The following is a 23,638-nucleotide window of genomic DNA, read 5'->3' as shown; positions in this document are numbered from 1 at the left end:
AATACTAAAACGAACCTCTGCATAATCTCCAGTATGGTCAAGAACAACATTACAAGCACCCAGAAAGCTCCGTCTGCCTTCTCCAGTCACATTCCCCTCTTTCCCATTTTTTATTTTTTCTTAAATACTTTAAAATTTGTTTACACTTATGTATAGCTCCCTATTTGTCAGATACTGCTCTATGTGCTTTAATTTATTTAATCTTCATGTCAACCCTAAAAGCCACTATCATTAACCCATTCCATAATTGAAAAACTTAGGGTTTAGAGAAGTTAAATCACTGCCCCAAAGTCAAGTGGTGGGTTAATATTTAAACCTAGGCAATCTGGTCTAGCATCAACTTAGCTGGTTACTTTTTTCTATAATATATTGTCTCTCTCTAAAACTTTAAATTCTTAGCTTGAAGTCCTTAGAGCAAAAGTGGTCTTGGTGCTCTTTTCGTCTCTTTGGGTTTCTGTGTTGGTTTATTAATGCTATCTTGCTAGCTTTTCAGTGCTTTTAGAAATATCTTAAAATATGCTTTCAGGGAATTTTAGATGCTTTCAATGACATGCTTGGTCTGACTACTTATCTTTCCATATGACATATTAATATAAGATCCCATTCTGTATTAATATTGAACCCATGGTAATGTAATAAATGTTAAAAGATGTGCTTGGGGTTTGAGGGCTTTGATGATATTCAGTATTTTTCTGGGCTTCATAAACAGTGCCTCAACTGGCCAATATCTTTAGGGTCTTCACTTATGTATTCATTATCTATTGCTAAAATAACTTTAAGCATCACGTCTTCACAATACCCTTTGTAACTTTCCAAAACCATTATCTGGGCTATAAATTATAGCTCGGTGTCCATAAGTTTATATCTATAATTGCAGTACTTTGTGCTTACTCACAAAGAAATTTATCTGCAATTTTTCTCCGTTCATTAGACCAAGTTAAATCTCCTATACTCCTCGTTAATGTGGCGTTTTCACTACTCCAAAGAGTTTAATTCCATCTTTAAACTTCTACATTCCCCTCCTGATTCCTCCATGACATTTACTTGTTACATGAAACTAGTTAGAATACTGATCTTCCATGGTGTAAAATCCTTTATCTATTTCAGTGCCCATTTATCCTTACACAAGGCATTTCTCTGTTATTGATAAATCAACCTTTTTCTCTCGTCACCAGAGACTGTAAGGATAGTCACATTGGAAGGCAATTTCCATGATAGATTTTTGAATAAGCCCTTTTGAAGACTTTTGGATGTTGAGATTATACTTACTGAGTTCCCCCTTTACCTATGAATGTATTCCCTCTCTTCCTTCCTTTTCCTTCCTTTCTTCCTTCCTTACTTTTTCTTCCTTTCTTCCTCCCTCTCTCCCTCCCTCCCTCCCCTTCCTTCCTTCCCTTTTCTTTCTTTCTTCTTTCTTTCTCTCTCTTTCTTTCTTTCTTTCTTTCTTTCTTTCTTTCTTTCTTTCTTTCTTTCTTTCTTTCCCTCCCTCTCTCTCTCTCTTTCTTTCTTTCTTCTTTCCTCTCTCCTTCTTTCTTTCCTTTTTTTGGAAGAAAAAAAAGAACTCTGTTGCCCAGGCTGAAGTGCAACAGCATGATCATGGCTCACTGCAGCCTCAACCTCTTAGGCTAAAGTGATTCCCCTGCTCAGCCTCTGAATAGAGGGCATCACTGCTGATGCCCCACCGAGTCAGAGGCTGGGAATAAGGCATGTACAACCAAGCCTGGCTATTTTATTTTATTTTTTGTAGAGACGGGGTCTTGTTATGCCCAGGCTGGTCTTGAACTCCTGGGCTCAAGTGATCCTCCTGCCTCAGCCTCCCAAAGTGTTGGGATTACAGGCATGAGCCACTGCATCTGGCTGAATTGATTTTCTTTCACAAAACTCTGATGTATTTGTTGGAAACTTTGTTCTTTTCTTTCCATAGATAAGGTTTTTGTAAATATCCTGTGATTTTTATTATCTGTTATAGATACCACTAAAATGGAAAATAGCTTAGCGCTTGCACTGCAGAATGGGCTCCTAACCATATATTGAGAAGTATCTTAGACACAGGCACATTCCCTGGAGAATCAGTGTGTTGTCACAATGATCTCACCGTCGTGAGATTCTACGGCTCTTTGTTGCTGTTTTCTTTTGTCCATATCTAAGTATTATCAAGAAGTGACCTTGTACGGCCACTACTATCTTACCTTTTTTGAAGGGAGCTAGTTTGATCAAAATGTTTTGTTTGTTTGTCTCTATATGCATTGAGCAGAAACAGGCAGAGGTCAAAAATCATAGCTATCTAGTGACCCTTTAAATGAGGCTTGCATCAAATCATTCTCTTACATGACGCAAGTGCTGCTAAAGCCCTGCTGAGTCAGAGGCCACAAATCAAACAGACCCTAGAAACCTGCCCTTCTCTGGCAGGGTTAAGGCTGAGAGTGGGCCCTCAGACCATTTGGAATGACCAGTGATTTCAGCTCTCACTCCCTTCTCATCAGCACATGTCTACAGTTGCAAGTAAGTGAATATTTTTTCTTTTTACATATGATTTTCACTGTAGGTTTCCAATATATTTACCCTGGTCTGAGTCTCAGACCTACTGATATTGCCAACATCAATGTCTGTAACAGGTCACTTATTTGTAAGTCTAAAGTGTTAGAAAACCATGCTGAGAACTGGTATTCCACTAACCAGCATTTTCCCAAATATCGTATGTCTCTTAAAGGGAAAGAAAGTAATTATTCCCTCCTCTGTTTAAGTGGTAAGTGAAAAAAGTCTTTCTCTGAGCAGTCAGAATTTTGTACAGAATATAGGACATTGTATAGCTCTGCACATAATAGTAACTCATGAATTTTTGTTGGATGAATCAGTTAAACAGACAATAAAAAACATATCCTCTCAACAAATCCACACAAATTTTGAAAGTAAAATAGAAGGTACCTGTGATGGTGGATTTTATGTGCCAACTTGCCACGGCCATGGGATGCCCTGATATTTGTTTAGGCATTATTTTGGATGTGTCTGTGAAGGTGTTTGTGGATGAAACCAACATTTGATTCAATAGACTGAGTAAAGCTTATTGTCCTCCATATTCTGAGTGGGTCTCATTCAGTTAGTTGAGGGCCTGAACAGGACAGAAGGCTGACATTCCCATGAGTAAGGGGAAACTGTCCCACCCAACTTCCTTGGGCTGGGATATAATCATGAACAGAATATTGGTAGAAATATGTACATTAGAGGCCATTCTGGTGAGGTTTCAGATAGAAATGAGGAACATGTTATAGGAAACTCAAGGAAAGGTTATCCCTGTTATAAAGTAACAAACTTGGCTGAACTGTGTGTCCTTACGTTTTGCAGAAGGTAAAACTTGAGAGCAAGGAAGTTGGTTATATAGCTGAAGAGATTTGTAAGCAAAGTGTTGAAGCAGTGGCTTGGTTCCACCTGACTGCTTATAGTAAAATACAAGAAGAGAGAGATAAATCGAAGAAGGAATTGTTTAGCAAACAAACAATAAAATCCCAAACCAACCAACTCACAAAAAATCCCAAAAATATCAGAAATTAAATATTGAGAAAATCCTCAGTCTATCCATATTGCAAAAAAAGATAAAGCATGTTCTAAAGAGAACATCAAAGATGTGGCTGAACTATCACTTGATAAAGAGTTTATGGCGTATATGAGCAGAAACTCTGCCAGTTTGAACGAAAGAGGATGGAGATGGGACAAAATAAAGGAAGGCTGTCAAGGCTTCTTGGATTCTACAGGGCAGGACCATAGAGGTATTTGGCTGTGAAGATACACTGTTCTTCAAGAAAAGGGAAGAATGGCCCTGAAGTGAATTCAGAGAGAGGCAGGACTGCCACTCCTGCCACAGGCCCAGGGGGTAACACTGTTTTCTCCTTGGTTTCAGAGAAAGGGGATCTGGCATAGAGTTATGTGGCACTCACAGAGAGCCTCAGGGGTGGGGCCCTCTCAGACAGTTGTGGGGGCAGGTCCCTCCCAGATAGCTGGAGGACAGGGTGGCTCTGCAAAGCTGTGGAATGACACTACCATTCCGGGAAGGCTGGAAGTTGGGAGACTGTATTAGTCAGGGTTATCTAGAGGGACAAAACTAATGGAATATATATATATAAAATATATATATATAATATATATTTAATATATATTATATGTAATATATATTTAATATATATTATATGTAATATATTATATATAATACATATACTTATATATTTAATATATATTATATATATTTTATATATAATGTATATATATAAAGGGAAGTTTGTTAAGTATTAATTCACACTATCACAAGGTCCCACCATAGGCCATCTGCAGGCTGAGGAGCAAGGAGAGCCAGTCCAAGTTCCAAAACTGAATAACTTGGAGTCTGATGTTCGAGGGCAGGAAGCATCCAACATGGGAGAAAGATGTAGGCTGGGAGGCTAGGTCAGTCTCTCTTTTCACATTTTTCTGGCTGCTTATAGTCTAGCCATGCTGGCAGCTGATTAGACTGTGCCCATCTGGATTAAGAGTGGGTCTGCCTTTCCCAGTCCACTGACTAATATGTTAATCTCCCTTGGCAACACCCTCATAGACACGCCCAGGATCAATACTTTGTATCCTTCAGTCCAATCAAGTTGACACTTAGTATTAACTATCACAGACATCAAGCCAAAGAGGATTATTCTCAAACCTTAAGGTCTAATGGATTTGTCCTCCTCGGTTTTGGATCTTCTTCAGAACATCACCACTTTCTTTCTCCCAATTTCTCTCTTTGAGAATGGGAATGTCTGTTCTCATCACTGTATTTTGGAAGCCCATAACTCATTTGGTTTCATAGGTTCACAGCTGCAGGGGAATTTTGCTTCAGAATAAATTATACCATGATTCACCTCTATATCTGATTTAGATGTTTAGATGAGACTTTGAACTTTAAGCTTTAGAGCTGATGATGGAATGAATTTAGACTATTAGGGTTGGAATTGTTAGAACAAAATGAAAGTATTTTGCATGGAAGAAGAATTTAAAATTTGAGAGGTCGGGGGCAGAATGTTATGGACTGAATTTTTGTGTTCCCCCAAATTCACATGTTGAAGGCCTAACCTACAATGTGACTGTATTTGGAGATACAGCCTGTGAGTAGATGATAAAGGTTAATAGAGATTATGAAGGTGGGGTCCTACACCAATAGGGCTCGTGCCCTTATGAAAAAGGAAGAGACACCAGAGCATGCTGTCTTCTGCCAAGCAAGGACACAGAAAGAAGGTGCCAACTTACACCAGGAAAAGGGCCCTCAGGAGAAACAAAACTGTCTAGCCCCTTGACTGGGCCTTCTCAGGCTCCAGAACTGTAAGAAATAAATTTCTGTAACTTAAAACACCCAGTATATGGTATTTTACTATGGCAACTTGGGCAGACAAAGACAATATCCATCACATTTCTTCTGAGAAGCTCTAAATAGTCTAGAGGTAACAGGAGAGTAAAAGACAGTATTCACTATTCACCTTCAGTAATGCCACTGGTAGACATGATCTGTACATGATATTGACAGTTGAGAGTGTTCTATTAGAACTCTGTTGCATAATTCTTATTCTGGACTGCTTGGCAAACAAAACGTAACAACCTCAAGGAGGTGAAGGTGAACTGTCCTTTTGCTTGTTGTGACTGACAAAAAAAAAATATCAATTTGCCTTTTAAGGGCTCTTTACAGACTGTTTATATGATATAAAATAGAGTAAGTGCAGCTTAAGCTATTAAGATAAAGCCTTTAAAATGACACGAGGACTCCATCAAGACAAAGTGATCCAGTGAATTGCAGAACTGGGGAACAGTGAAGGGCTGTGAACTTCCCATCCAGAATACTGTTTAGAAGATGTCCACACTGAATATAATAAGAAAATTATACTGCATAAATGTCCTCTGCACATCTTTAATCCCAGTTCAAACAATGTCTTCCATCTAACTTTTCTATAGTTTTAGAACCTAGGAAATAGGAAGAGAATTTGTCAAGATTTTGGGAGATGAAGGGAAGAAATGACCAAAGAGCTGGAAAATAAAGGAGTAGGATGGCTACAGAAATCAGAATCACTTAAGAAAAACTGTGTGGCTAAAATGTCTTCATTTATGCAAAGGCCTAATTAGCAAGATGCTGGACACTCTGTTACTGATTCAACTTGAATAAAGAAAAGGGAATTGTTGAAGTTGAAGGTTTATGTTAGAAACAAGGGGAAATTATCTTACTAGAAGTAGTAATATTTACTAACAAGATAAATATGTGGTCACATGAGTCTCCCAGAAAGTATTCCGCTTTCTTTTTTTTTTTTTTTTTTTTTGACAGAGGATCTCACTCTGCGACCCAGGCTACAGTGCAGTGGTGCTATCACAGCTCACTGCAGCCTAGAGCTCCTGGGCTCAAGCCACCCTCCCAGCTCAGCCTTCCCAGTAGCTGGGACTACAGTCACATGCCAGCCACCATGACCAGCTAATTTTTTTATTATTTTATAGAGATAATTTATATATTTTATAGAGATGAGATCTCTTATGCTGTCCAGGCTGGCTTCAAACTCCTGTCCTCAAGCAATCCTCCCCCTCAGCCTCCCCAAACACTGGGATTACAGGCACGAACTGTCATACTTGAGATCCCAAAATTGTTTATTTTGGCCTTAACAAAGCTTGTTATGGTCTCAGCACAGTCCACTTGGCCCATGAGCTAGGGTAGCCATGAAACTCTGGAGTAGCCAGTCAAATTGACCACTGACCAAATGAATAAATAGCCACTGTCAATGCCAGGTAGATAATTACAACTATTTCCTCACAAATCCACAAATTCCATTTTCACTTACGTTTTCCAGAAATGTTAGTTAATAATAGATACATAGTCCAAATTTTCAAGATTATTTCAGTTTTACAATTGATAGAGATAGAAACAGAGTCCAACCTATTGTTAAATAATGCAAAGGGTGGTTGAAAGCCTATGTGAGGACACCTTGAACAAAGAGAGAGATGGCTAGGGTTTTGTCTGAAGAGATTTGGACAAAGCCTTTCTGGAGATAGAAGACTGGAATCAATGACCTCTGCAATTTCTAGCAGCCTTATGATTCTGCAGTTCATACGTTGGTTTTCTACACAAATAATCAACAATAGTTGACTGACTCTGCTGGCTTAAAGCAACACGTGGGTCTGCAGCTGCTTTTCCTCTCCCTGGAGCCTTCTCCCCCTTCTCTGATTTCTGGGTCAGGTATATGCCTTTACCTCTGTTGAGGAAGGGCCCTGGCTTCTGCAGGATGTCCATGCTACCAATGACATAGCAAGAAGAGTGGACAGGAGTTTTAATCAGTCCTTGGGCCTTTGTGTCCTGCTCCATGCACTTGAGCTCCAGCTTGTTTTGCTCTCCCCCACTTTGTGACTGCCTTAGACCATTTGGGCTTCTATAACTAACTATCATATACTGGAAGGCTTACAAACAACAGAAACTTATTTCTCTCAGTTCTTGGGGCTGGGGAGTCCAAGATCAAAGTGCCGGCAGATTCAGGGTCTGGTGAGACATCTGTGGAAGTGGGGAGAGAGCTCTCTAGGATTTCTTTTATGAAGACAGTAACTGCATTCATGAGGGCTCCACCCTCATGAACTAATCACCTCCTGAAGACCCCGTCTCCTAATACCATCAATTGGGGGTTAGAATTTTAATAAATTTTGTTGGGACACAAACATTCAGTCTATAGCAGTAATCTTCCTGACTATCCGCCCTCTGGACTTCCTGCATTAGCATCTCACTTGAAACTTAACCCGCTTCCACAGTTGTGAAATCCCTTACAATATTCTAATGCATATAAATCTCCCAGTGGTTCTGCTTCTCTGGTTGAACCTGGCTAGTACACATGATAAAACTCTTCCAAGAAGGTGAGACACCAGGTGAACACTAAATGAAATAAGTAAATGCCTCCACTAAGATTAGAAATGTGCATTTGGTAGAATCTCACATCCTTCTATAATCAAATCACTTCCTTAAACTTCACTAGAGCCAAACCATAAGAGATGAACTGATAGAGAAACCTACTTAACCATACTCAAGGTCGTTTGGTACCAGCTTTTAAATATTGATAGAGAAATACTCCCATCTCATACATAGGGAAAACAGGAGATCAAACACTTAAATAAACTTGAGCCCCTGGCTGCATTAAAGGGAGTTCAAGGTTGAGATTTTATAATATCCATATGGTTCCAGTTAGAGTTGGATGGATGGAGGAAAGCTGTGATGGTTATCAGACTGACTTCCTGGACTCAGATGGAAGGAAGTCACATATATGGTGTATGCTAGATACTTGCTGATTTCATTCTCTATTCTAGGCAGTGATGACTTCCCAGAGAACCTGTAAGAGAAAAACAAACAGAGAATAATGTCACATATAAGTCAGTGTGTGTATACACACACATGCACATACACACATAATAACACCTAACACTTCTATAACCCTTTGGTTGCAGTAACTTAATTAGTCACCAACATAACCTGTAACTAGGTAATATTATTACAACTATTTATCAAAGAGGAAGGAAGGCATTGTGGGATTAAGTGTCTTGAGAGGGGCATGCTGAGGTGTCTGGTATCCATAGCCTGGTAACCAATGCAGTCCTGCTCCAGGGCCTCTCTGCCTGTCAGTTCCACTCTGCAAGTGTATAATCCATGTGGGTGTGCAGGTGTGCAAACCTGACATCCATAGTTCATAACCTGGCTACAAATTGCTTTTTCAACTCCATCTTTCTCCTCTCTTAGATGTTGTCGCATTTAAAATTTCCATAAAATTCTTATGTTTAAAAAAATCTTTGAACATATTTATAATAGCGTTTCTGAACTCCTTGTTAATTTTATCTCTCTATTATTTCTGTGTCTGTGCCTATTGACTGATTTTTTTATGGTTGTGGGTCACATTTTTCATGCTTCTCCATATGTCCAGTGATGTTTTAATGGAAGCTGGACATTGTAACATCACATTGCTGCAAGTATCTCTCTCTCTCTCTCTCTTTCTATTTATATATATGATGAGAGAGAATATATATAAATATATATAACGTAATATATATTTATATACAATATTAGCTATATATTACTGAATAATATAATATATATTAACAATATATTTATGTATTATACTAGCATATATTATATTACTTAAAATATATAAATATATATACAGTATGTCTCTTTGGGGTTTCATTTTTCTTTAAGTAGTATTAAATTTTCTTTTGGCAGTAAGTTATTTATATGTGAGCTCCATATTTTTAAAGCTTATTTTAAAACTTGTTAGGATGGGTTTAGGCCAAACTTTATTCTAGAAGCAGTTTAGCTTTATTATTAAGACTGGAGTTTCTTGGGTCTCTCCTGAATATTCTGGGTGTTTCAGGAGTATACTCCACACTAGCTGGATGAATCTCAAAGATGTCTCAGTGCTGTGTGAGCTCTGGGAATTATTCTGCACAGAGCTCCCTACTTTTTGTTGTTTTTCTTCAGAAGTTGTTTTTTATTGCCTAGTCTTGTGGATTCTCACAGTATGCTCATGTTATTCGGGCAAAGACTAGAGAGGATTCCACGCAGATTTGGGGGATGTTTTTATCTGCATAGCTTGCTTCTCTAGCAATCTGCACCACACATTCCAGTCTCCCCATCTTCCCTGAACTCCAAACTCTGTATCCTCAGCTCACTGAGAGAGCTATGCTCCTTCTCCCAGTATTGTGGCCTGGAAGGAAGGAAGGTGAGGCAATTACAAGGGTCACCTCATTTGTTTATTTTCTCTCAGGGATCATAATCCTGTACTGCCATTTCTAAGATCTGGTAACAATCCTTTTCTATACTCTGCCTTGTTTTCTAGTTGTTTACAGTAAGAAAGCAAATCTGATATCAGTTATTCCATCATGACTGAAAGAGGAATCCAATAATTTTATTGTAAAGGAATTATTAGTAGATGACAATAGTTTAAACAAGACTGAGTACGAATGAATTGATATAAAACTACACTGACTAAAGCTTTATGTTTATGTTTTTTAAAAAGCAAATTTCAATGTGCATAGCTTGCTCATTTTCTTTTCTAGGTTCTCAGTTGGATTGTGAGAATTTTTATGCTTTTACCATCTTTTCCTGCATATATGTCATCAAAGTGTCCTGATACATGGTTTTGCAAGGCAGATCTGTGGATTTCTGCAGATATTTCAACCATATCAATGAGTACTATTTCATGCTCAGATCAACTGTGCATACATATAATGAAAATTTACTAGTCTATATTTTTCTCTTAGTCCAGCCATCCCAGGAGATTGACGAAAAATGAAACAAATCCTGTTGGCATTTCTACAACTCTTAGGGACAAATCTATTACACTTTTAAAGAAGAGAGGAAGTGTATTTTAGTGGTCAAGGGACCAGAAGAGATAGAGGTACCCCAAGGTTTGGGGTACTTCTCATGGGTCTCACAGGACACAAATGTCCTGGCTGCATAGTGTTCCTGGGCACGGCTGTAGCTGAATGCTTGTATGTCAAAGGGGAGTTCCCTAGCAATGGAACAAAATGGACGATTCAAAGAGAAGGCCCTGAAAGTAGGTCATGTGTCTGAAAATCTGGAACCACTTGTCAATCTCACTCTTACTTTGAACAGAAATCTTCTTTGTACGGAAAGTACTTTTCTATTGTTCTTGAGCATTCAATAGGGGCTCAATACATGCTTGTTAAGTGATCATTGTGAAAGGTGAGCACACTTCCTTGTAAACATCTCCCACCCCAGTGCACACTCTTCCTCTTATATTTTAATTTGTTTGTTTGTTGTTTCTCACCAAACAAATACAGAGGCCTTTTTATGAAAGGATCGTTTTCTAAAAAGTACTCAGAAATCAAATGTGAAATGGATACTTTGTTTGGTAAACCAACATTTTACAATGTTATGGGGAAGGTGTGTTATTTATTTATTTATTTAGAGACAGAGTCTCCTTCTGTCGCCCAGGCTGGAGTGCAGTGGCATGATCTCAGCTCACTGCAACCTCTACCTTTCAGGTTCAAGCAATTCTCATGCCTCAGCCTCCCAAGTAGTTGGGACTACAGGCGCACACCACCATGACTGGCTAATTTTTTTTGTATTTTTAGTAGAGATAGGGTTTCACCATGTTGGCCAGCCTGGTCTCCAACTCCTGAGCTCAGGCAATCCACCTGCCTCTGCCTCCCAGTGGTGTTCTTTATACTCCAAAGTCAAACTGCTATCTCTATAATCTATCACCTGGACGGAAGAAGAACCGAAGGGGCACTGTGCAGCATTAGCACCCTTGTCCAAGTCTGCTGTAGGTACATCAAAGATGTCCGTGCAAGCAGTTTAGATGCAAGGTTGGGATCACTAGCTTTTCTGTCATTCTCCAGAGGTGGGGGTTGGGGAACCAGTCAGTTACAAAGCACTTCAGAACTCCTGGGAGATGTCAATAAAATGAGGCATCTATATATATAATAGAATTATATAGCTCCCAGTAGTGTTGTTTTGAGAGACAATAACCCATTTAATATTTTGAAATGGCTTGCCCAGACAGCACTCTTTGGAACACCTTTTACTGTTCTTGACCTCTGTCTCAAAGGTCTTCCAGCCTTGAAAAAATCCACAATTCTCTGGACTTCGTGAGGAAAGCAGCTAAGATGTCTCATTGCTGCAAATAAGATTTTTTCAGACTTTCAGATTGCTGGCGTCAAAAACATAACCAAACAAAAGATGTCTTAAACTTGTTCTTCACTGATCATGTCCTCTTATTCCATGCTTCCCTTACACATTAAGAGCACGAATGTAGATCCAATTAGACTGGGCTATTTCTTAACCTATATTCTTGTCCTTGGAAATGTGAAAGTGTACCATGACTACTACCGATAATGGCCTGCTTTAACAAATACTTCACAGTTACCTGATGCATACTCAGAAATCATTTGAGCAACATAAATTAAATCAAGTAGGAGTGTGTGATTATGTAGAATACAGTTTTAGTTAGAAGGCCTGGGTCAACCCCCTGGAATTAGTAGTTCCTTAGTCATTGAAGGTGGCTCCATAGATTATCTAATCATGGTCTCTTTATATAATGGGTGGAATATTTCTCACTTTACTTACTTCATAGGATTAATAAAAAGATTAATAAAATTGCATATAGCATGCATATCTCTCTATATATGTGTGTGTTTGTATCCCCTATTCACATTAGCTAGGTAACAGTTTCCAATTTCTCCAGGAATTTCATAAAAGCAATTTTTATATAAGTAATTTATTGGTAGTGAAGTAGACAAGAGTAATCATAATGATGATGATGATGAATAACAACCATTTTCGTGATACTCCTTTAAACCCTTTGCATACATTATCTCCTTTAATCTTAGCATTTGTTCAGTTGAGGAAACTGAAACTAAAAGATCACTTTGCCCCAGTCACACAGCCAGGAAGCCCAGCAGAGATTCACACTCAGGTCTGACTGGGGTCCACGTCTGTGTTCTGTATACTACTGTGCCCCTCTTGCTCCTTGTCTGGAAGAGCCGAAAGAGTCAGCAAGAAAATAAGGAAAAGGAGTTTGAGACATATTTAAAAATAAATTCACAATACAGAAAGAATCTCTTGCCCAATCATTAAAGAATAATAAATCAATAATAAATTATGCAAGCAACATCTGCCAATATAAATATGCAGTGTGACTAGAAACCAATGACAAAAAGTAAAATCTACCTGATTGGAGACAAGAATCCTTTTAAAAATAAATCTTGAGTCAAAGGAAATATACAAATCAAAATTACAGAATTTCTAGAAAAAAAGCTTATAGAAACCATGTTAACATTTTTAAAAGAAAGAAAATAAAAGCAATAAACATACAATTCAAAAGTTAAGAAAACACACAAAGACACTAAAAAGTCAAAATAAGGAAAGAGGGAGAAATACAAGTGGAAAAATCAGTGAAGTAGGAAAAAAAAAAAAAAAACAGAAAAAAAGCCCAGGTCATTTATTGTTTACAGTTTTAAACCCAGGGTGTATGTATCTGATATGAAGTAGTAGGGGCTTTTCAGGGCCCTGGCCACTTAAATAGTAGCATGATCTCATCAGGGCAAATTGGATGGGAGAAGGCATGAAAGGCAAAAGCATCCCCACTATTCTCCAAACTCCACTCCAAGCGGCAAGCAGAGCCTGAATGGTGTCACTGAACATGCACCCTTACTGGCCCTGAGGGCAAAAGATCACAAGATTTTGGAGGAAAGTTAGAATAATTATAATGCCCAGGGTATAGAAAACTGTAACTATTCAAACAAGTCAGCAAATAAAAATTTTGTCTGGACTATAGCATGGTTAAAACTGGTAATAGAGAGTTAACCTCAGAGGCAACCACAGAATACATCAAATAGCTTCAACTGATGGTCTCATTAAATGAAAACTTTCAAGCTAATGATCAAGACAAAAATTAATGAATTTTTCAATTGCTTTACTTAAGAAGAAATTAAGTGCAAGGCATGAAATTGTACAAGTGCCTGTTTCTTGGCATGAGTTTTGGAATAATGCTTGTAAAAATCTGACTTTATGTTAGATTTCAAATTAATTTTACATGTAAATTGAATTTTATAGGGAAAGAAAGTTTCCTTTTTTACTTGTGCAGTTTTAAAAAGACTAAATTTTGAAGCGAGTTTCAAAGACAGTGGTAAAATCCTCAAGACAAAGGCCTTGCTAAAGCATGTTCTTTGGACTAAAACAAATGAAACAATTGGATTTTCTTGCTGGAAAAAATGTTCTGAGCATTTGGTTTGGTTTTAAATATCTTATTAGAAAACAGTGCAGGATCCTGCACTATAAGAATATATAGACTTTCACTATCAAATGAAATCATTTTTAAATTTACAATACTCTTTCCGATTCTGATATGTGTTTATTGAATACATATTATAAAAAGTTAATATCTTATCATAAATATGATCTCTTTTCTCTATATATATATGTGTGTGTGTGTGTGTGTGTGCATGTGCGTATACATACATACACCCATAGGCACTTATATATGAAAAATTTTAATTCATACATATATACTGTGATATACATATTCCAATATAATAGTACCTGGTCATAAATATCACCCCAAGTGTTTATGAATTATACATATATGATTAGTATGAACTTATATCTAATCACAAGTACTTAGAAATATAATATTATCTACTTTTTGAAAGTCACAGACCTTACTTTAGAGCTGTTCTATATACAGTGTAAACTTTAAAAATCAGAAAAATAGATATTAACTTGTTGATACGATTTGAGTTGTGCTTCAACTCTCTTTTCTCATCACAACTATGTCCTGAACTTAGGTATCACAGCAACTGAAACTGAATGAATGGGTAGAGCATTGCAATTCTCTGGCTAGAGCTTCTTTAAAATGAAATTGCTTTGGAGAAGGATTAGCTCATTGATTTATTAGGACCTTGTTATGAATTATTTATGTATCAGAGGCTTTCTATTAAACTAGACAACTTGAGGCTGCAAAGAGACACCGTCAAGGGTCTACGGAAAAGGATTTGGTGTGAGACACATCCTTACCCATACCATGGGCAGGCCCAGGCATGGTGATGCTTTGCTTGTTAGGATGCTGGCCCTGAGAGGGTAGACAAAAAATGCCAATAAGCCATGTCACTGTGGGTGACTTGAAATCGTCAATATCATCTCTTTTATTTCTCTCCAGATGATCTAAAACAGAGATCATTAACTCAAATATTTAGAGGGGACCCCAGGTGACATTCATGAGAGAAGCAGGCCTAATAAGGCTATGACAAACTTGAGAGTGTGCCCAGCTCTACTTCAGATGAGTAGCACCATATCTTTAAGGTTTAAAAAAATAACTGGAATGTTGTATCTAATGTGAAATTTCCCAAATTTAAAACATTGGCACTATATTTGTATTAATTGCATAGGTCATCAAAACTACATCATTAGGCTAGAGTTGATTTTTGGTTTCAATGTACTATGCTTTTAAAGTGTTTGGTCCTAGGTCTTGTTATATGAATAAAGGGAGTGGGGAAGATTAGCTAGTACAGTGGTGAGGGTGTTGTTTATTATTTCTTCATTCATTATAAATTTAAAAGAGGACCTACTATATTCTAAGCCCGGTTCTACTCATTGTGGATAAAGTGGTGAGCAAGTCCCTGCCTTTATAGAATTTACATTCTTGTCAGTAGGAGTGGGTGAGACTGCTGTAAAATGGATAAGGAATGATGAGAAAGAAATGGCATGAAAAGTGCAGATCCATAGAATTTTTGAGTAGTATGAGAGTTTGTTCCTTCTTATTTCACAGACATGGAAAATGACTCCCACAGAGATTAGTGGATTGCTCAGGATATAGTTAAGTTACTGGGAGGATCCAGGCGAGAACCCAGGACTGTGTTTGTGGTTGTGCAAACTATGCAATTACACAGGGCCCCACGCTTGGTTTAATGCTCTGCTGTCACTGTTAGAAATTCTTAATTATCTTTGAACTTGTGATTTGTAACAGAAGTGCAATGCAATGATGAAGCTCGTGCTGTTCTTTGCCGCTTCGTGTGCACAGAGCGTGTGGTGGCCCTGAGCACAGAATTCTGGTAACCACAATGCATGGAGTTCAGGGAGACTCCAAGTGATTGCAAGGTAAGCCTGTTCATTCTGAGTGATTGGGAGGCATGGTGGGGCTTCTGACAGCCCCAAGAGAGGTTACACTTTCCATTCCAAGGGGAACCTGCTTAGAATGCAGAGAGAAGACTATGGTGTTCCAAGAAACACAAACCACCAAGGAACCCTATTGTATCCTTTCTTACACGTGTTACTCCCTTGCAGTAGTCAGCCACTTATGCTGAATATACTGACACGGAAGGAAAGGGAAAGACAGGGCAATCCATAGTTCTTTTTCCTTTTAATTTTTCCTTAGCCATTAGTAACCCCAAAGGTAGGAAGAGTTTGTAGAATGTGTGCACATCAAGAATTGAAATAAACACATTCAAGTTTATTCTGTGCAGTGTTTCCACTTTTCTGATAAGAACAAAATAAATATGCATGTAAAAACTATGAAATATGAGTTGTTTGATTTCAGTGATTCTGCATACACATCAAATACTCTTACATTGGCATTTAAAACTCATAGCACAATATAAAGCTAAATGGTAAAATTCACTCATAATTTAACTTTTTTTTTTTTTTGGAGATGGAGTCTCACTCTGTCACCCAGACTCTAGTGCAGTGGCGCGATCTTGGCTCACTGCAACCTCTGTCTCCCAGGTTCAAGCAGTTCTCCTGCCTCAGCCTCCCGAGTAGCTGGGACTACAGGTGCACACCGCCATGCCTGGCTAATATTTTTGTATTTTTAGTAGAGACAGGGTTGCACCGTGTTGCCCAGGCTGGTCTCAAACTCCTGAGCTCCCGAAGTGCTAGGATTACAGGCGTGAGCCACTACACCCAGCCAATTAAAAATGTTAATTTTAATTTACTTAGAACCACATTAAACCGCATTAAATAGAATTTAAAACCCTGTAATGAAGGAAGGAAACTTTATATTATTTTAGTGCCTTCAATGACTCTTTTCCTGCTTTTTACCAATGAACCCTGCATTTTCATTTTGCACCAGCCCTGCAAACTACGTAGCTATACCTGCTAAACCCAGGTTAGAATCCATTCTCTTCACTTGTAAGTCACAATGCCTCCCTGAGCTCTGGTTTGATGCCAGAATTGAGTGGTGATGATTATTAGCCTAGAAAAGGAAACAATGAAGCCTTGTTTAAATAGTTTTCACTTTATCTAAGTTGTCATAATCATAATTTCATAGTAAGTATTAATATACCCAAACTTGCCCATCTTTGGTCTGTTCTGGTTTTTAATTAATTTATCTCGTAGCTCGGCTCATGAGACAAAAATGAGGTAGTTGTACAAGCAACTCATAAGACAGTTTATGTTAATTACTGCTGTTTTGGCTTGATTGTTGAAATGTGGTTATCTGCTGTTGAAATAAAAGAGCAGTTCTTTGTCTCAGCTGGAAACAAATGATTAGGATACAGGATGCCTTTTCCAAAGAGAGGAGCTTTTCAAAGAGCACATTGTCATGATTTTGGGAGAATCATTCTGAAGAGACAATATTTGCTCTTTTTTCTTTTCACTTTCAATGCTATTAACATAAATTTGAAAAGATTTTGATAGGCATTCACATTTCCTATGAGGTAGCATATGAACCTGGATACAATTTGGTTTCCAGAAGAGTTGGAAGCATTAGCCTTGTGTATCAGCTTGCTAGGGCTGCCACAATAAAGCACATACCAAAAACTTAGTGACAGTCTTAAACAACAGAAATTTGTTCTCATAGTTTTGGAGCTGGAAGTCTGAGGCCAAGGTGTCAGTAGGGTTGGTTCCTTCTGAGGGCTGGGTAGGGAATCTGTCCCATGCCTATCCCTTACTTTGGATGGTTTGCTGGCAGTCTTTGGCATTCTTTGTTATGAACAAGCATCACCCTGATCTCTGCCTTCATCCTCACGTAGCGTTCTCCCTGAACACATGTCTGTGCCCCCAACTTCCCCTTTTTATAAGAACACCTGTCATATAAGGTTAGGGTCCAACCTAATGACTTTGTTTTAACTTGTTTACCTCTGTAAAAACCTTATCTCCAAATAAGGTCACATTCTCAGGTACAGGAATTAGGACTTTAACATATCTTTTGAGGGGATACAAGTTCTTGGAAATATTAAACTTGGCCAGGATAAGGAATAAAAATCTTCCAGTCTCCATCTGTCTCTGGCTTACTATTGAATTCTTCAGTGGAGGCCAGCCTGTAGAGGCCTCATGAGGCTGACACTGAAGGTCTCCTGGTGACAAAGATCAGAGAAAGATGTGTCCTTCTACTCCAAGACATTGGTTGCCTGAACAGAAGGTCATGCCCCTTTCATCCCACCAGACCATAGTCCCAGACACATGTGTATGTGTGTATGTGTGCGTATTCAAAAGGAGTCAGAAGGACTTGGAAATGTTGCAGCAACTTCCCCCCAGAGTACAGTAGACTGGTGTGGACACCAAATACCACTCCTATCACATGGTTTGATTAGGATATCTGACAGAGCATCTAACAGTCCCTGAAACTTGGAGGGCATTCAGGAGTTTTTTGTTAAATAGATAAAACTAATGAGAGGGAGCTCTGTTTCTTACATATTTTCTCCAATTTTTTACTTCCTGCTCTTTTTTCACTGGAGTCTAGACCATGAGTAGAGGATGGGGATGTATTTATATGTTTAGTTCCTGGTCCACTGTCAGTGGGGTCCACCATTATCCCCACCACTTGTATCCACAACTCACATGCTTTCCATAAAGAAGGTTGATGCTTGCAGTGCACAGCCAAGTTTACTTGATATAGACTGTCTAGCTTTTTCCTACCCTTAGAAATTGCTTGGACTTAGAGCAATGATTATGCAAGTGTGTGTTGTGATCTGCCTGTGACTGAGGTTGACAGTCTCCTTTCTATCTCACTATTTTGCTGCCTAAGCCTTTTTGCTGACTTTGGGTGGCAGGACAGATTCTTCACCAAACCCCACTTTTAGACGTCTATTCCAAATTGAAGAATGAAGTCAGCATGTTATTTTTCAACTTAGTTTGACTTCGTGAATGGGAAATAGTTTGAAGGCTTTTTATATGCTAATCTTAGTCTAAATTGAAAAACTGTTCACAAGTTTTATTCATTTACTCATTCATTTACATGCTTGTATTTGCATATTCTCTTCACTATATCCATTTAAACACAAATATATTTATATTTCTTATAAGTGAAGATTAGACACTCAGATGAAGAAGGCAAAATACAGTTTCCTAGGTTGGGGAAACAGCCAGGCAGAAATATTTTTCAGGATGTTGGAAGTATGGGCCTGGAGTTCAGGAAAGATATTTGAGACTCAATTCTCTCAAGATGATGGCTTTACTCTTGATATTAAATGAGATTACCAGGGAGAGAGTGAAGACAGAAGAGCAAAGAAAAGGGACAAGAGATAAATCATTACGTTAGGCCAAAAAAGACAAAATTATTCAACTGATTCCTGATTTGGGACTTTGATGTTCCTTTCTGGAATTTAAACAAGCTTGACTTAGTGTTAAAATTAAACCACAGTCCTATCTCATATAAATTTTGTAAGTTTGTAAATCCGTGAAAAACTTCTACTACTCACCATGACTGACATCCTCATAGCCTAAGCTGGTTATGTCTTGAGAGCCAGGGCTAAAAATAATGGCTAAAACTTATGTAGTACTTTCTCTTGCACTAGATATTAAACTGAACAATATTTACATGTGTAATATCATTTAATCTTCAAACTAACGCAATAAATCTATCAATTATCTCCATTTTACATATAAATACCAGGAATGATGAGGTTAATTTGTCTAACATTAAATAACTGAAAACTGGCAGAGTGCGGGTTCACACCCTCAGCATCTGATGTGAGAACCTGTGCTCTTAACCATTGCTCAGAACGGACTCCCATGCCTGTGTCCTGAAGGTTAAGGCAGAATCTCATTCGCTTTTCTAATCTCTTGTCTCAAGACATTATAGAAGCCAACGAAAAATAGTTATTATTCAATAACTATTATCCAATGGCACAGACTTTAATTTGAAAGGGTTAAAGTGAAGATTTTTTTTTTTAATATAAAAAGGAGGACAGGCCGGGCACAGTGGCTCACGCCTGTAATCCTAGCACTTTGGGAGGCCGAGGCGGGCGGAACATGAGGTCAGCAGATTGAGACCATCCTGGCTAACACGGTGAAATCCCGTCTCTACTAAAAAAAAAATGCAAAAAATTAACCGGGCCTGGTGGCGGGCGCCTGTACTCCCAGCTACTCCGGAGGCTGAGGCAGGAGAATGGCCTGAACCCGGGAGGCGGAGCTTGCAGTGAGCCGAGATCGCGTCACTGCACTCCAGCCTGGGGGACAGAGCCAGACTCCATCTCAAAATAAAAAAAAAGAGGAGGACAATAAAGTAAGCACAGACCCTTGGATAAACTAGCATTCAGGTCTTAAGAAAGGACAGGTGAAATAACCTAGTAAGTTAGTAAGTTAGGGTTGTGAAAAGGTGCTCAGATTTTTTCCTTTTCATATTAATAGCAGCTATCCCAGACATTTATCTCATTAAAGGTCACAACTCCACCCTGTCCCCATCACCCTTACCGTGAACCCACAGCAGGGGAAATCACAGAGTCATTCATGGGAAATGCAGGCTGCCAGTGTATGATGTTTTCAGCTTTTACCATACTCACCTTCCTTAGGGCTTATCTAGATGGTTATCCATCCTTCTGACCTTCCTATTTTTAAAATGTTATTGATTTATTTATTTGAGACAGGGTTACACTATGTCACCCAGGCTGGAGTGCAGCAGCATGAACACTGCAGCCTCAGCCTTCTGGGCTCAAGTGATTCTCCCCATTTAGCCTCCCCACTGGCTGGTACCACAGGCATGTGTCACCATATCCAGCTAAGTTTTTTATTTTTTGTAGAGACAGTGTCTTGCAATGTTGCTCAGGCTGGTCTCGAACTCCTGGGCTCAAGTGATCCTCCTGCCTTGGCCTCTCAAAGTGCTAAGATACAGGCATGAGCCATCAAACTCTGCCAAGTTTCCCACTTTTTTCCAAGGAAGAAATGTACCTGTCCATTTCCAAGGCTTACCCTTAATACAAATTGCATATAAGACTATGATAATTTTTCTGAGTTAAGATGATAAAAACAATCAGAACATGTCAGTTCAATGGAAGTTCAAGAGGAAATTCAGTGACTTTGTGGAAGGAATCATATTCATATCTATGTTCTCAACACAGAGTCTGGCATGCAATATATCTCCCAAGAGTGCTTTCTGAGACAAACTGGAGTAAGATGGAGGACATATTTCTAGCTGAGAGTATTACCTGGAGAGGACAGTCTGGTAACACTGCCAGAAACTCCAGGCAGTTCAAAGAATGCTAAAGACCCAAAGCTTCAGAGGGGAAGGAGAGAGAAAAGCACTGATTCTCAGTGCTTTCTTCCTGAAGTTCCATGTTTGGAAGGTTCTGAGATCTGTGTCTCCATGGATGCTGAAAGCTAGACTCTGTTCTTGTTCACATTTAGTTTTGGGGGTGTCCTTAGAAATTCTAAGATGTCATCATCCTTATGTTAAAAGGCAAGGTAAAAAGAAAATTAATGCATCTTAATCATTTCAAGCATCTCATAAGAGCTCTTCGTTATTCAAACTTGCATCAATATTTGGTACTTTTGACATATATATCAACACTTTGAAATACTTCTCTGCACGTATTGGGAAAGTAGTGAGCAATGACAATTTGTTGAATGAATTAAAGAAAAAGTGTGTTTCTGAGAGATAAACTAAGACCAGAGACCATTATTCTGTAGTATAACCAACTGAGTCATATAATTTGATTTTTTCAGCACCCAGGATGCAGACACAAGGAAAAAGTGGTGGTTTGCTTGACCCCAAATCAGAGATTTGCTAGGTTAAGTGGGTGGGACATACGAGATTGCTGATGAGAAGGCAGAGGGAAAGGTGAGTCTATGCAAAATAGGGAGTTAAGCATGAAAAGAGCCTACATGAAAGAATCTGGGGACCGAAGACGGGCACTATCCCAGGGAAGATGTGGTGAGAAAAGGGGGTGGACTGGAGATGTGGATCTGAAAGTTCTCGTCTCCGAATTAATTATACTAAAGTGGAAGACTTCAGAATATTGATGAAGGGAAAAGATAGCTATGCATTGTTTGATGAAATGGAATTATGAAAGTCAGTTGTAAGATTCTTTTTGAATGCTCCTTGAGGTTCTTGTCTTCATCATAGTTAAACAGTTAAAGTAGCCTAGGGAGACATGCCTCCTGACTAGCCCATTTCAAGTTATCCTACACAGCATTTCTAAAAGCAAGAAAGAAGAGAGGCTGATCAAGGCTCAGTATTCATATTCTCTTATGCGAACATGTCCATTTGTGCTGCACTGTAAACTGACTATTCTCGGCTAGCCCAGCCTGCTTAGCAGTCCGGATCTGTTCTCTCTGGACTATGCCAGTTTTGGAAGATACCCACTGGACTGTGCTTTTGGAATCTGGGACGTCTTTGGTTCTTCTCTCAACTCTTAGATGCTAAATTTAATCTCTGTTTAGAAACCACCTACTTCCCTCTCTACATTTTGGCCTTAACTCTTCTTTCTTAACTCTGGATACCTTTGCTCCCTTCCCTACAGTAGATGAATTCACAGCTATGGTCTTCTGTCTTTACAGAACTTTATTATCCATCAGACTCGTTTGGCTTAGCTACACATTGGGCCTGCCTTTCTTTGAGTTTATTGCATTTAGTTGTTTTCCAAGACCTTATTCAGTATCTCTCAGGGATCCATTCCTAAAAGTACCTGCTCTTTAATTCTTATTTGGTAAGGTCTAAGAAATGAGACCACACTTCAGGTATTTGATCTCATCTTAATTTACCTGAGATAGGCCCAAGGGGCAGTGTGTGTCTATAATTATGGCAATGACAGTACCACTCAAAAAGTAGGGTGGATGCTTTAGGGCAGAAATCTCTTTCCCTGTGTCCTTAAATCAGAATAGATGGAGACACTATGGGTTAGAGAATAAGCGATCGAGGCTTCTTCCTTAGCTATTTCAGGGCAAGACTAGACTAGCCTAGACAAAGAATTAGTCTGGCAGATAATATTCCTTATAAAATACAGTAGCACAGAATGTCTAATAAGGAAGTTTATGGATGATTGCTCTTTCTTGAAAATTGCAGCTTTAATCTTGTTGACCTTTCTTGGAACACGAGGGCAAAACATATCCGGCACTGAGAAATCTGTCATCATTTTAATGTGCGCTCTCCCCTCCTAATAGAATGCTTGTGTGTATCAAAATTGGGGAGCAAAAGGGCTCTGCTGCTGTAGAGAAACTGACACCCCAGCAGGCATTCAGGAACCCAGCATTAGCAGGTCTTATCTGTGTTTTAAGAGACAGCTGGTCTAGTGAAGTGAGAAGCATTTTGTTCTCTAAGCAAAAAGCTTCAGGGAAGGGAAGTTTGGGAAACTATGAGGTTACTCTACACATTCAAATTAGTTGCTTTTATTTTCACAGAAATTAATTTTTTTTTCTATCGTTGTGTGTTTTGAAGATGTCTTTTTCTAAGACCTTTGTTTTGGGGTTTGTTGTTTCTAAGTATTTGTCTAAAATTGTTCTTATTCTGAACCAAGTAAACATCTTCAATTCTTCAGCTTTTCCTATTTTTTGATGGGTGAGGGGAATGCTGCAGATTAATGCATTTGATTACATTTAACACCAATTTTTCTTCATACAAACACATCTACTGAAAACTAGTTTGCAAGGATGAAACTCAACTCTTAGGCCTCATACACCAGAAAAATACAATGTCCTCTGATGTGGAGCCTGGGCAAAGGTAGCTGCCCATTCACACAAGCTAGAAATGAGGTTTCTCCTGGCCTCCACTCATCCTTTATCCTCTGCATCTAATTCACAACACACAATCCTCAATTTGACAAGAGCTGTAGCACTACATAGATGTATTGTTTCTCTGGATCAACTTTAATCAAAGTGTTTTTGGCAAAATACTAGCTTCTACAGATGCTCTAAAATATTCTCCACATAGTTAATTTGAGAAACATA

At 38.6% G+C, this 23,638-nt stretch overlaps 1 long non-coding RNA gene across 1 annotated transcript in view; it reads left to right on the top strand.

Annotated features, from left to right (window-relative positions):
* The first annotated feature begins 2,378 nt into the window (after positions 1–2,378).
* Positions 2,379–23,638, top strand: part of LOC116476250 (uncharacterized) — a 101,734-nt gene continuing 80,474 nt past the window's right edge. The window contains exon 1 of the long non-coding RNA XR_004250176.2: positions 2,379–2,502. This is a non-coding gene — a long non-coding RNA (uncharacterized LOC116476250). The remainder of the gene's footprint in view (positions 2,503–23,638) is intronic.

The sequence above is a fragment of the Hylobates moloch genome, unplaced genomic scaffold (assembly GCF_009828535.3).
Source record: "Hylobates moloch isolate HMO894 unplaced genomic scaffold, HMol_V3 SCAFFOLD_2, whole genome shotgun sequence".
Classification (NCBI taxonomy): Eukaryota; Metazoa; Chordata; class Mammalia; order Primates; family Hylobatidae; genus Hylobates; species Hylobates moloch.
This window is presented reverse-complemented; position numbering and strand designations above follow the sequence as displayed.